Genomic DNA, 10,672 nt, shown 5'->3' on the forward strand with positions numbered 1-10,672 from the left:
AATGATGGCATTTGTTAAGCGCTTACTGTGTGCAAAGCACTGTTCTAAGCGCTGGGGGGGGATACAATGTGATCAAGTTGTCCCACATAGGGCTCACAGTCTTAATCCCCATTTTTACAGATGAGGTAACTGAGGCTCAGAGAAGTTAAGTGACTTGCCCAAGGTCACACAGCAGACTTGTGGCGGAGCCGGGATTTGAACCTACAACGTCTGACTCCAAAGCCTGGGCTCTTTCCACTGAGCCACACTGGTCTCTTGGAGGAGGTGTGCTTGAGAAGCAGAATTCCCTAGGTGATAGAGCCCGGGCCTGGGGGTCAGAAGACCTGGATTCTAATTCTGGTTCTGCCATTTGCCTACTGTGTGCTAAGCAAGTCACTTTACTTCTTTGTGCCTCAGTTACCTCATCTGTAAAATGAGGATTAATTAAGACTGTGAGCGTCATGTGGGACATAGACCGTGTCCATCCTGATTAGCTTGTATCTACCTCAGTGCTTAGTACAGCACCTGGCATATAGTAAGTGTTTAACAAATACTGTTTCTTAAAAAAAAAAGTAGGGTTTTGAAGGTGGGGAGAGAGGTGGTCTGTTATATATGAAGGGGAAGGGAGGTTCAGGCTAGGGGGAGGACATGGGAAAAACGTTGACGATAAGCTGGGTTGTAGTAGATCAGTAAGATGAGGAGAAGAACCGACTGAGTGCCTTAAAATAAGGAGTTCCGGTTTGATGCAGAGGTAGTTGGGCAACCACTGGAGGTGTTTGTGGAGGAGGAACTCATGGTCTGAGTGGCGTTTTTAGGAAAATTATCCAGGCAGCAAAGTGAAGTATGTGAGGAAGACTGGAGACAGGCAGATCAACAAGGAGGCTAATGCAGTAGTCAAGATAGTCAAGAATGTAGTGCTCGGATCAGCATGGTAGCCATTTGGGTAGAGAAGAAGGGATAGATTCTAAAGATGCTATGAAGGTAGAACCAACAGGATTTGGTCACAGTTGGAATATGGGGGCTGAATGAGAGGGATGAGTCAAGGATAATGTCATGGTCATGGGCTTGTAAGAAAGGAAGTGAGTTGAGAGCGTCCCAGACCCTGACTCTCTCATTCATTCATTCATTCAATCATATTTGTTGAGAGCTTGCTGTGTACAGGGCACTGTGCTGGGCACTTGGGAGGTCCAGGTTGGCAGCATGTGGAGACGGTCCCTACCCAACAGCGGGCTCACAGTCTAGACGCCCCAGCCCTACTACTACTAGGGAAGTAGTAGTGGCTTCACTACTACTGAGAGCTCACCTCCTCCAGGAGGCCTTCCCAGACTGAGCCCCCTCCTTCCTGCCCCCTCCATCCCCCCTGCCTTACTTCCTTCCCTTCCCCACAGCACCTGTATATATGTATATATATGTTTGTATGTATTCATTATTCTATTGATTTATTTTACTTGTACATATTTATTCTATTTATTTTATTTTGATAATATGTTTTGTTTTGTTCTCTGTCTCCCCCTTCTAGACTCTGAGCCCACTGTTGGGTAGGGACCGTCTCTATATGTTGCCAGCTTGTACTTCCCAAGCGCTTAGTACAGTGCTCTGCACACAGTAAATGCTCAATAAATATGATTGAATGAATGAATGAATGAAAAGGAAGGATGGTGGTGTTGTCTACAGTGATGGTGATGTCTAGGGGAGGACAAAATTTGGGTGGGAAGATGAGGAGTTCTGTTTGGGGCATAATGAGGTACAAAAGAAGCAACATGGCCTAACAGATAGGGCACGGGCTTGGGAGTTGGAAGTACTGGGGTTCAAATCCCAGCTCCACCACTTGTCTGCCATGTGACCTTAGGCAAGTCACTTAACTTCTCTGTGCCGCAGTTACCTCATCTGTAAAATGGAGATTAAGGCTGTGAGCCCATTGTGTGACAGGGACTGTATCTAACCTGATTAACTTATATCTACCCCAGTGCTTATTACAGTGCCTGGCATGTAGTAAGCGCTTAACAAATACCATAAACAAAGAAAACTCATGACCTGGTGAGTTACAAAACCTCTCAGCACTGGGTTAGTTTGCCTGATGAAATGAGTTTTCCTCTACGATATTAAGGTTTTGTGCAATACCCAAGAGTTTCATACTTCACTGTGGGGCTAAAAGCCCAAAAACTCAATTGCCAGGTATCACAAGCCTTTCACTGTGATGTCCCAGCTCTTCCCACCAGCTGTCCCCTGTAATCTCACCAGCTGGAATTTCCTTTGCATTTCTCTTTTATTGTCCCCCTCTCGTGGGCTCCACTGCCAATCTACAGTACTGAAAGTAAAGATATTCCACTCAAAATGCTGTCAGTCCCTCCACCCTGGTAGCAAACAGGATTTCTGCAGGAGGGTGGTGGGGACAAGAAAGCTGACTTTCTGAGTGGGGAGTAGGCAAATGGGCAGCTACTGAAGAATAGACCGGCAACAGGGGTGAAGTAAAATGGCTGTCTGGCTCTGTGACCTTGGGCAAGTCACTCAATTCTCTGTACCTCAGTTACCTCTTCTGTAAAATGATGATTAAGAGTGTGAACCCAATGGGGGATAGGAACTGTGTCCAACCGGATTAATTTGTATCTACCCCAGAGCTTAATATAGTGCCTGACACATAGTGAGTGCTCAACAAATCCAGTGAAAAAAAAAATAGAGGCGGAGTTGTGGCTGCTGGCAACCAAAGAAACCAAAAGAAAATCAGCCCCACATGGGACAAGGCCACGAGTTCCACTGTCGCTGCCTGAAAATGTCACTTCCAGGAGGATTTCTTATACCAGAAATGATTTCCACCTTTCTTCCAGAACTGTTGTGCTTGGATCTGTGACCTTTGGATGGTTAATTTTCACCCCACTCCCAACATTTATGTTCATATCTTTAATTATATGTTATTTATATTAGTGTCCATCTCCCCCTCTAGACCTTAAGCTCATCATGGGCAGGGGAAATGTCTACCAATTCTATTATATTGTACTCTCCTAAGTGCTTAGTACAGTGGTCTGCAAATATAAGAACTCAAAAAATACCAATGACTGACTGGTGTCAAGGAGAACTAGAAACATACTTGATAAAACAAGATCCCTGCCCTAGAAGAGCTTACAAATAAACCTAAGACACAAAATAATATGTAATTTTAAGGCTATGTATTCTTAAGAATAAGTACCTAAGGGCTAAAGAAGTGCTAGTTGATGCTAGAACTAAAGAAGATGGGGTATAGTTCAATTTATATTTCTCAACACTATGAGGAGCAGAGTGGCTTAGTGGAAAGAGCACGGGCATGGGAGTCAGAGGTCATGGGTTCTAATCCTGGTTTGGTCACTGATCAGCTGTGTGCCTTTGGGCGGGCAAGTCGCTTGACTTCTCTGTGCCTCAGTTACCTCATCTGTAAAATGGGGATTAAGACTGTGAGCCCCACATGGGACAACCTGATTACCTTGTATCACCCCCAGCGTTTAGAACAGTGCTTGGCACATAGTAAGTGCTTAACAAATGCCGTCATCATCATTATTAGTAGTAGTAGTAGTAGGATTATGAATTAGGTAAAATAGAGTGGGAAGGACATTCCAAGGAGAAAAAAGGGGGGAAAATCGAAGTGTTTACCCTTCACTTATTACATGAGATTCATTAAATACATAATTTCATAGCCACAAAAGAAAGTTTCTACAACTATATAATGTAAAAAACTCAAATGCTTTCTTTGGACTGAGCACATGTATTAAGCACATGTCCCATTACTGAGGGAAGCAGTGTGGCCTAGTAACTATAGCAATGGCCTGGAAACCAGAGGATCTGCATTCTAATCTTGATTCTGCCACTTGCCTGCTGTGTGACCTTGAGCAAGTCACTGAACTTCTCTGTGCCTCAGTTTCCTTAACTGCAAAATGTTTTCCCATGTGGAACAGGGACTGTGTCTGACCTGAGTGGCTTGTATCTACCCCAGTTCTTAGAACAGTGCTTGACTGACACATTGTAAATGCTTAACAAATGCCATTTAAAAAAGTATATACTCACCACCAGAGAAAGAGCTGAACTTTCAGAGAGCTGAGCAAGTAAGTAAAGACACAATCCCCCTCCCACCTGAATTTGACAGCTCTACTCAACTTGTTGATTGGAACTCACCATCCTCTCAGAATGTTCCAGTCTTTCAGAGAACTGCTAGTCCTGACTGAAAAACATAGTTCCCACAAGTTGAAAGTTGACTGAATAGTCTCGTTACTCATCCTTCAATCCCTTTGACTTCAGTTCCATTTCTCCTAAGAGTCTAAACATTTCCACTGCCGGCCTCTGCCAATAATTAGAATAAATTTTGATCGGGTGGAATGTGGAAGGCAGCGAAGCGACTAAAGGAGGTTAAGATAGAAAAGAGGCCTTTAGATTTGACCAAAGATGGTCAATCAGTCAATGTATCCCAGCTCTGCCAATTGCTTACTGTGTGAACTTGGGCAAGTCACTTAACTTCCCTGTGCTTCAGTTTCCCCAAATGTAAAATGGGAATTAAATACCTCCTCCCCCTCCTGTTTAGACTGTGAGTCCTATGTGGGTCAGGGACTCAGTCCAATATATTAATTTGTATCTACCCCAGAGCTTAGAACAGTGCTTGACACATAGTAAGGGCTTAACAATAATAATACTAATTTATTGAACACTTATTATGTGCACTATAATATAACAGAGTTGGTCAAAGATCATGATGAGAACAGTCTCCATTGAAAAAAAAGAGGGTGAACTCCAGGTTGAAGTATATTGATAAAATTTGCTTCATGTAGAGGCAGCAGATTGGCCCAAAACTTTTGAAAGACTAAGATAGAACAAGGAAGGTGGAATGAGAGATGCCAATATTTTTTTTCCAAGACACTGATTTGTACTTGTTTGAAGGCAGAGAAGGAGAAAGGTCAAAGTTGTCAGTCAAGAGAGAAGAGGAGGGACAAGCTTTCTTGTGAGGAGAAAAGGGGCAATGGAGGTGGACCAAGTGGAGATTCTGGCCTCAAACAGAAGGGAGAGACAAGGAAGAGGATAATACTGAGGAAGAGAAAACTCCCATTTGATGGCTTGATTTTTCTTGATGAAATGAGTAGCAAGGTTGTCCTGTTTAGAGAATGAGGAAGTCAAGGCACCCAGACTTGAGGAAGGAGTTGAAATTTCGAACAGATGATGAAGGATATGGACAAAGCATTCATTGACTTTGAGAACAAAAACTTATAATGGTTTTGTATATGAAAGGTCTAGTGCAATCTAGTGCAACAGAGGAATAAACATGTGAAGGAGTTAAGGGAAGTGTTAAGAGTTTATACAAACTCACTGTGAGCAGTGAATATGTCTATCAATTCTTTTCTTTTGCCGTCTCCCAAGCACTTAGTGCTCTGCACACAGTAAGCACTCAATAAATTTTGTTGATGATAATGATGGAAGAGAGGGCTAGTAGTAAGGAAAGGGGGGAAGTTGTTGCATGGGATAGATAGGTTGCCAGAGTCAAGGAACAGGAGGTTTCAGAGGACACAGAGAGTCAACTCAAAAAGAGAGGGAGTGCGGGTGAGGGAATGTGGGCTAGGAAATGAGTTAGCAGATTGTGGTTCAAGAGAAGAGTTTGAAGTTTAAGGTGGAAAGTTGGGGGAGTAATGTTTTCTGATCATGAAACATGTACAACTCTGGGCTGTGCTTAAAATCCAGATTTGGATGAAAAGTAATGGACTCACCTCTGACTGGGGCAGGATGAAGATTAGTGGTGGCTCTCAATCAATCAGTTGTATATTTTGAGCAGGTTTTTTTATGGTATTTAAGTACTTACTATATGCCGGGAACTGTACTAAACACTGGGATAGATACAAGATAATCAGGTTAGTCACAATCCCTGTCCCAAATGAGATTCCCAATCTTAATCCCCATTTTACAGATATGGTAATGAAGGCACGGAGAAATGAAGTGACTTGCCCAAGGTCACACAACAGACAAGTGGTGGGCCTGGGATTGGAACCCACGTCCTTCTGACTCCCAAGCCCATGCACTATCCACTAGGCCACACTACTTGTAGCAATTACTGTGTCCACAGCACTGTACTAAACACTTGGGAAAACACACTACAGCAGAGTTGGTAGACTATTCCCTATCCACAACAAGAAACAGCACGCTACTTAACTTCTCTAAGCCTCAGTTATCTCACCTGTAAAATGGGACTTAAAACTGCAAGCCCCAAGTGGAACACAAACTGTGTCCAACCTGATTAGTCTGTACCTACCCCAGCGCTTAGTACAGTGCCTGAAACATAGTAAGCACTTAACAAATACCATTAAAAAAAAACGAGTTTACAACCTAGAGGACAAGCTAAAGGAAGTATCAGGTAACCTCAACTGGAGTTTGTCAGGCTCCCTCAACAACTTTACAGTGAGGGATAAACCAAGTTGGAACATGTGTGATGATAATGGGGAAGCAGTGTGGCTTAGTGGAAAGAGCCCAGGTTTGGGAGTCAGAGATCATGGGTTCGAATCCCAGCTCTGCCACTTGTCAGCTTTATGACTTTGGGCAAGTCACTTAACTTCTCTGGGCCACAGTTACCTCATCTGGAAAATGGGGATTAAGACTGTGAGCCCCCTGTGGGACAACCTAATCACCTTGTGACCTCCCCAGTGCTTAGAACAGTGCTTTGCACATAATAAGTGCTTAATAAATGCCGTTATTACTATTATCATTATATAGATTGCAATTTTTAGGTAGTCAGTCAGTCAATCATCATCATCATCAATCGTATTTATTGAGCGCTTACTATGTGCAGAGCACTGTACTAAGCGCTTGGGTCAATCATACTTATTGAGCCCTTGCTGAATGAAGAACAGTGGGAAAGTAAACATATAACACTATAACAGCCACATTCCCTGCCCACAAAGAGCTTACGGTCTAGAGGGGGAGACAGACATGAATATAAATATAAACAAATAAATTGCAATCGAGACATTGCCAGGAAATACAGGACCTGGAAAAAGACAATGGAGCATTTCTGAGATTTGAAGTCCTACTGTAAAATTGTCCTTCAATTCAAATATGACCCAAAGTCCTAGTAATGCTAGTCAATGCTAGCCAAGTGCTTTGTTTCTAAAGAGCGTGGCTTAACGGATAGAACATAGGACTGGGACTCAGAAAGTCATGGGTTCTAATCACGGCTTCACTGCATGTCTGCTGTGTGACCTTGGGCAAGTCACTTCACTTCTCTGTTCCTCAGTTCCCTCATCTGTAAAAGGGGATTAAGAGTGTGAGCACCATTATGGGGCAGGGATGGGTCAACTGATTAACTTGTAGCTACCCCAGCACTTAAAACAGTGCTTGGTACACAGTAAGTACTTAACAGAAACCATAATTCTTACATATCCCAGAACAAGTAGGGGTAGCAGCGCTGTCATGGGACTGCACAGCCAGGGCACAAAAACAGGGTCCCTGCTTCTCTGCTGTCCTGATGGCAAGGTTTTCATTACTATGCAGCTGCCACTGTTTCCCCACAGGGGATATTAGGTGACAAAGAACCCTCATCACCACCAGGTCACAATGGGGAAATAGCAGCATGACAGGGTTTACTCCAAGTGTGGGACCCAATTTATATGACTCTTGCAATGACCCTGCCCTGTACTCCATCTTTATCATCCTCATCATTTTTGTCTTCATTAGAATTTACTGAGTATTCATTCATTCAGTCATATTTATTGAGCGCTTATTGTGTGCAGAGCACTGTACTAAGTGCTTAGCACTGTACTAAGCGATTGCACTGTACTACTGTACCACTATACTACTATGAACAGTCAATCAGCTCGCCCCATCCTGCCTCAGCTCATTATTACATCTCCTACTACAACCCAGCCCGCACACTTTGCTCCTCTAAAACCAGATTACTCCCTATGCCCTGATCTTGTCTCTCTCGCCGTCGACCCCTTCCCTATGTCCTCCCACTAGTCTGGAACTCCCACCCCATCCATATCATCATCAATCATATTTATTGAGCGCTTACTATGTGCAGAGCACTGTACTAAGCGCTTGGGAAGTACAAATTTGCAACATATAGAGACAGTCCCTACCCAACATTGGGCTCACAGTCCATATACACCAGACCACCACCTGCTCCACCTTCAAAGCACTTTTAATGTCACATCTCCTCCAAGACGCCTTCCCCTTTCCTCAGCACGCTCTCCCTTCTGCACCATTTATGCACTTGGATCCATGACCTTTGAACATTTGCCATTCACCCCCCCAGCCCGATCCCAGCACTTAGGTGCATATCTTTAAATTGTATTTTATGGGCAGGGAATATGTCTGTTTATTGTTATATTGTACTCTCCCAAGCGCTTAGTACTGTACTTTGCACACAGTAAGCTCTCAATGAATACAACTGAATGAATGAATGAATATTATAAATTATTTATTTACACTACTGTCTGTCTCCGCCTCTAGACTATAAGCTCATTGTGGGCAGGGAATGTGTTTGCTATTGTACTCTCCCAAGTGCTTAGTACAGTGCTCTGCACATAGACAGCAATAAAAACCATTGCTTGATTATGAGCTTACAGTTCTCTGCACACAATAATCGCTCAATAAATACTACTGAATGAATGAATATGCAGAGCTCCTTGGGAAGATAAGCAGCATGGCTTAGTGGAAGAAGCCCGGGCTTGGAAGTCAGAGGTCATGGGTTCTAATCCCGGCTCCGCCACTTGTCAGCTGTGTGACTTTGGGCGAGTCACTTCGCTTCTCTGTGCCTCAGTTACCTCATCTGTAAAGTGAGCCCCATGTGTGACAACCTGATCACCTTGTATCTACCTCAGTGCTTAGAACACCTCTCGGCACACAGTAAAGACTTAAATACCATCATCATCATCAAGATAAAGTAGAAGACATGGTCTCGGCCCTCAAGACAACTGCCCCCACTACTGCTTTTCAGGAAGCTGTTGTGGAAGCCAGAAAAGAAGGAACTTGCAAATCCCCACATCCTTTCTCGCTCTGTGTCTTCACCACCCCAGCTCATTTAGGCCCTAGAGGCTAAAAGAATCCAGCCCGTGTCACCAAGGTGATTTTCATAGAGGTGCAGCATCCAACAGTTATGTCCTGGTAATGGTGAAGACATTACACCCAAGCCTCTACCTGAAAGGTCTGGAGCCAGAAAAGTGACAGGGTGGAGAAAGGAAAAGCAGTGAAATGGCAGTTTCATCAGTTCAAGCACTTCCCACTGGGGAAGGACTGACACCTTTCTAAAAGCAGTCACATGGATTGCAACAGCCAGTGAAAGTGCTTGGAGACAAGATACAACTGGGTATGGTGAGTAAAAGTGGCAGGAGGAGAAGAAAGGATGAGGTTTCTGACACAGACACCGACAAAGTCAGTAATTTCCCCACCTGTGACTTTGGACCCTTTGTGCAGGAAAAATGTTGTAAAGCCAACCATTAAATGCATGGGAGAGAGGTAAAGGGAGTTTCCTTTCCCCTCCTCAAAGCAATTTTTTTAGCTTCCTCACAATTGTAGTTGTAAACCTTACAGCGCAGTTTAAGTGCAAGAGAAAAACCTTAATAAAGCATTTTTTTAAGAAGAATTCCCTGCTTCTCAATATGGGTCCAAAGTTAAAAAACTGCCTTGCTTCTAAATACCTATTTGAGGTGTCCAGATTTTTTAGAGTTGAAAGTGGGATAGCTTGAAAAGGCAGAAATGACAGAAAAATTTCAACTGACTTCAGAAGGGGAAGAAAAAAAGAGAAGCAGGATCGAGGAGAAGAGAAAGAGAGGGGCCATGGGATGAATTGGTAGACAAAAAGTGGAGCAAGAAACACAAGGGACAAAAGCACAAATGGAACAAAGAGAGAATAAGGGGAATGAGAGGGAAGTTACAGATACATACATTTTTATAGCGTCAGATAGACACAAATCATAAACATGCATGAGTGCGCGCAGACACACACATTATTTCCTGCACTCCAGAGAATAGAAGCCTTTCTGTCCACACAATGGCAACAGGGCATTTGTTAGTACAGACCAACCAGGGTATCAATCAATGGTATTTTTTAAGCAGAGCACTGTACTAAGCACTTGTCTTCTGCTGTCGAGTCATCTCCAACCTGCAGTGACTCCATGGACATATCTCTCCCAGAACACCCCACTCTCCATCTGCAATTGTTCCGGTAGTGGATCCAGAGAGTTTTCTTGGTAAAAATATGGAAGTGGTTTGCCATTTCCTTCTTCTGTGCAGCAAACTTGAGCCACCATCCTCGACGCTAGCTCTCTTCCTCCCTTCAAGGCCCTGCTGAAAGCTCACCTCCTCCAGGAGGCCTTCCCAGACTGAGCCCCTTCCTTCCTCTCCCCCTCGTCCCCCTCTCCACCCCCCATCTTACCTCTTTCCCTTCCCCACAGCACCCGTATATATGTATATATGTTTGTACATATTTGTTACTCTATTTATTTATTTTACTTGTACATATCTATTCAATTTATTTTATTTTGTTAGTATGTTTGGTTTTGTTCTCTGTCTCCCCCTTTTAGACTGTGAGCCCACTGTTGGGTAGGGGCTGTCTCTATATGTTGCCAACTTGTACTTCCCAAGCGCTTAGTACAGTGCTCTGCACACAGTAAGCGCTCAATAAATACGATTGATGATGATGATGATGATGATGACTCTCTCCCACGCTGCTGCTGCCCAGCACAGATGAGTTTTG

This window comes from Tachyglossus aculeatus, chromosome 4, assembly GCF_015852505.1.
Source record: "Tachyglossus aculeatus isolate mTacAcu1 chromosome 4, mTacAcu1.pri, whole genome shotgun sequence".
NCBI lineage: Eukaryota > Metazoa > Chordata > Mammalia > Monotremata > Tachyglossidae > Tachyglossus > Tachyglossus aculeatus.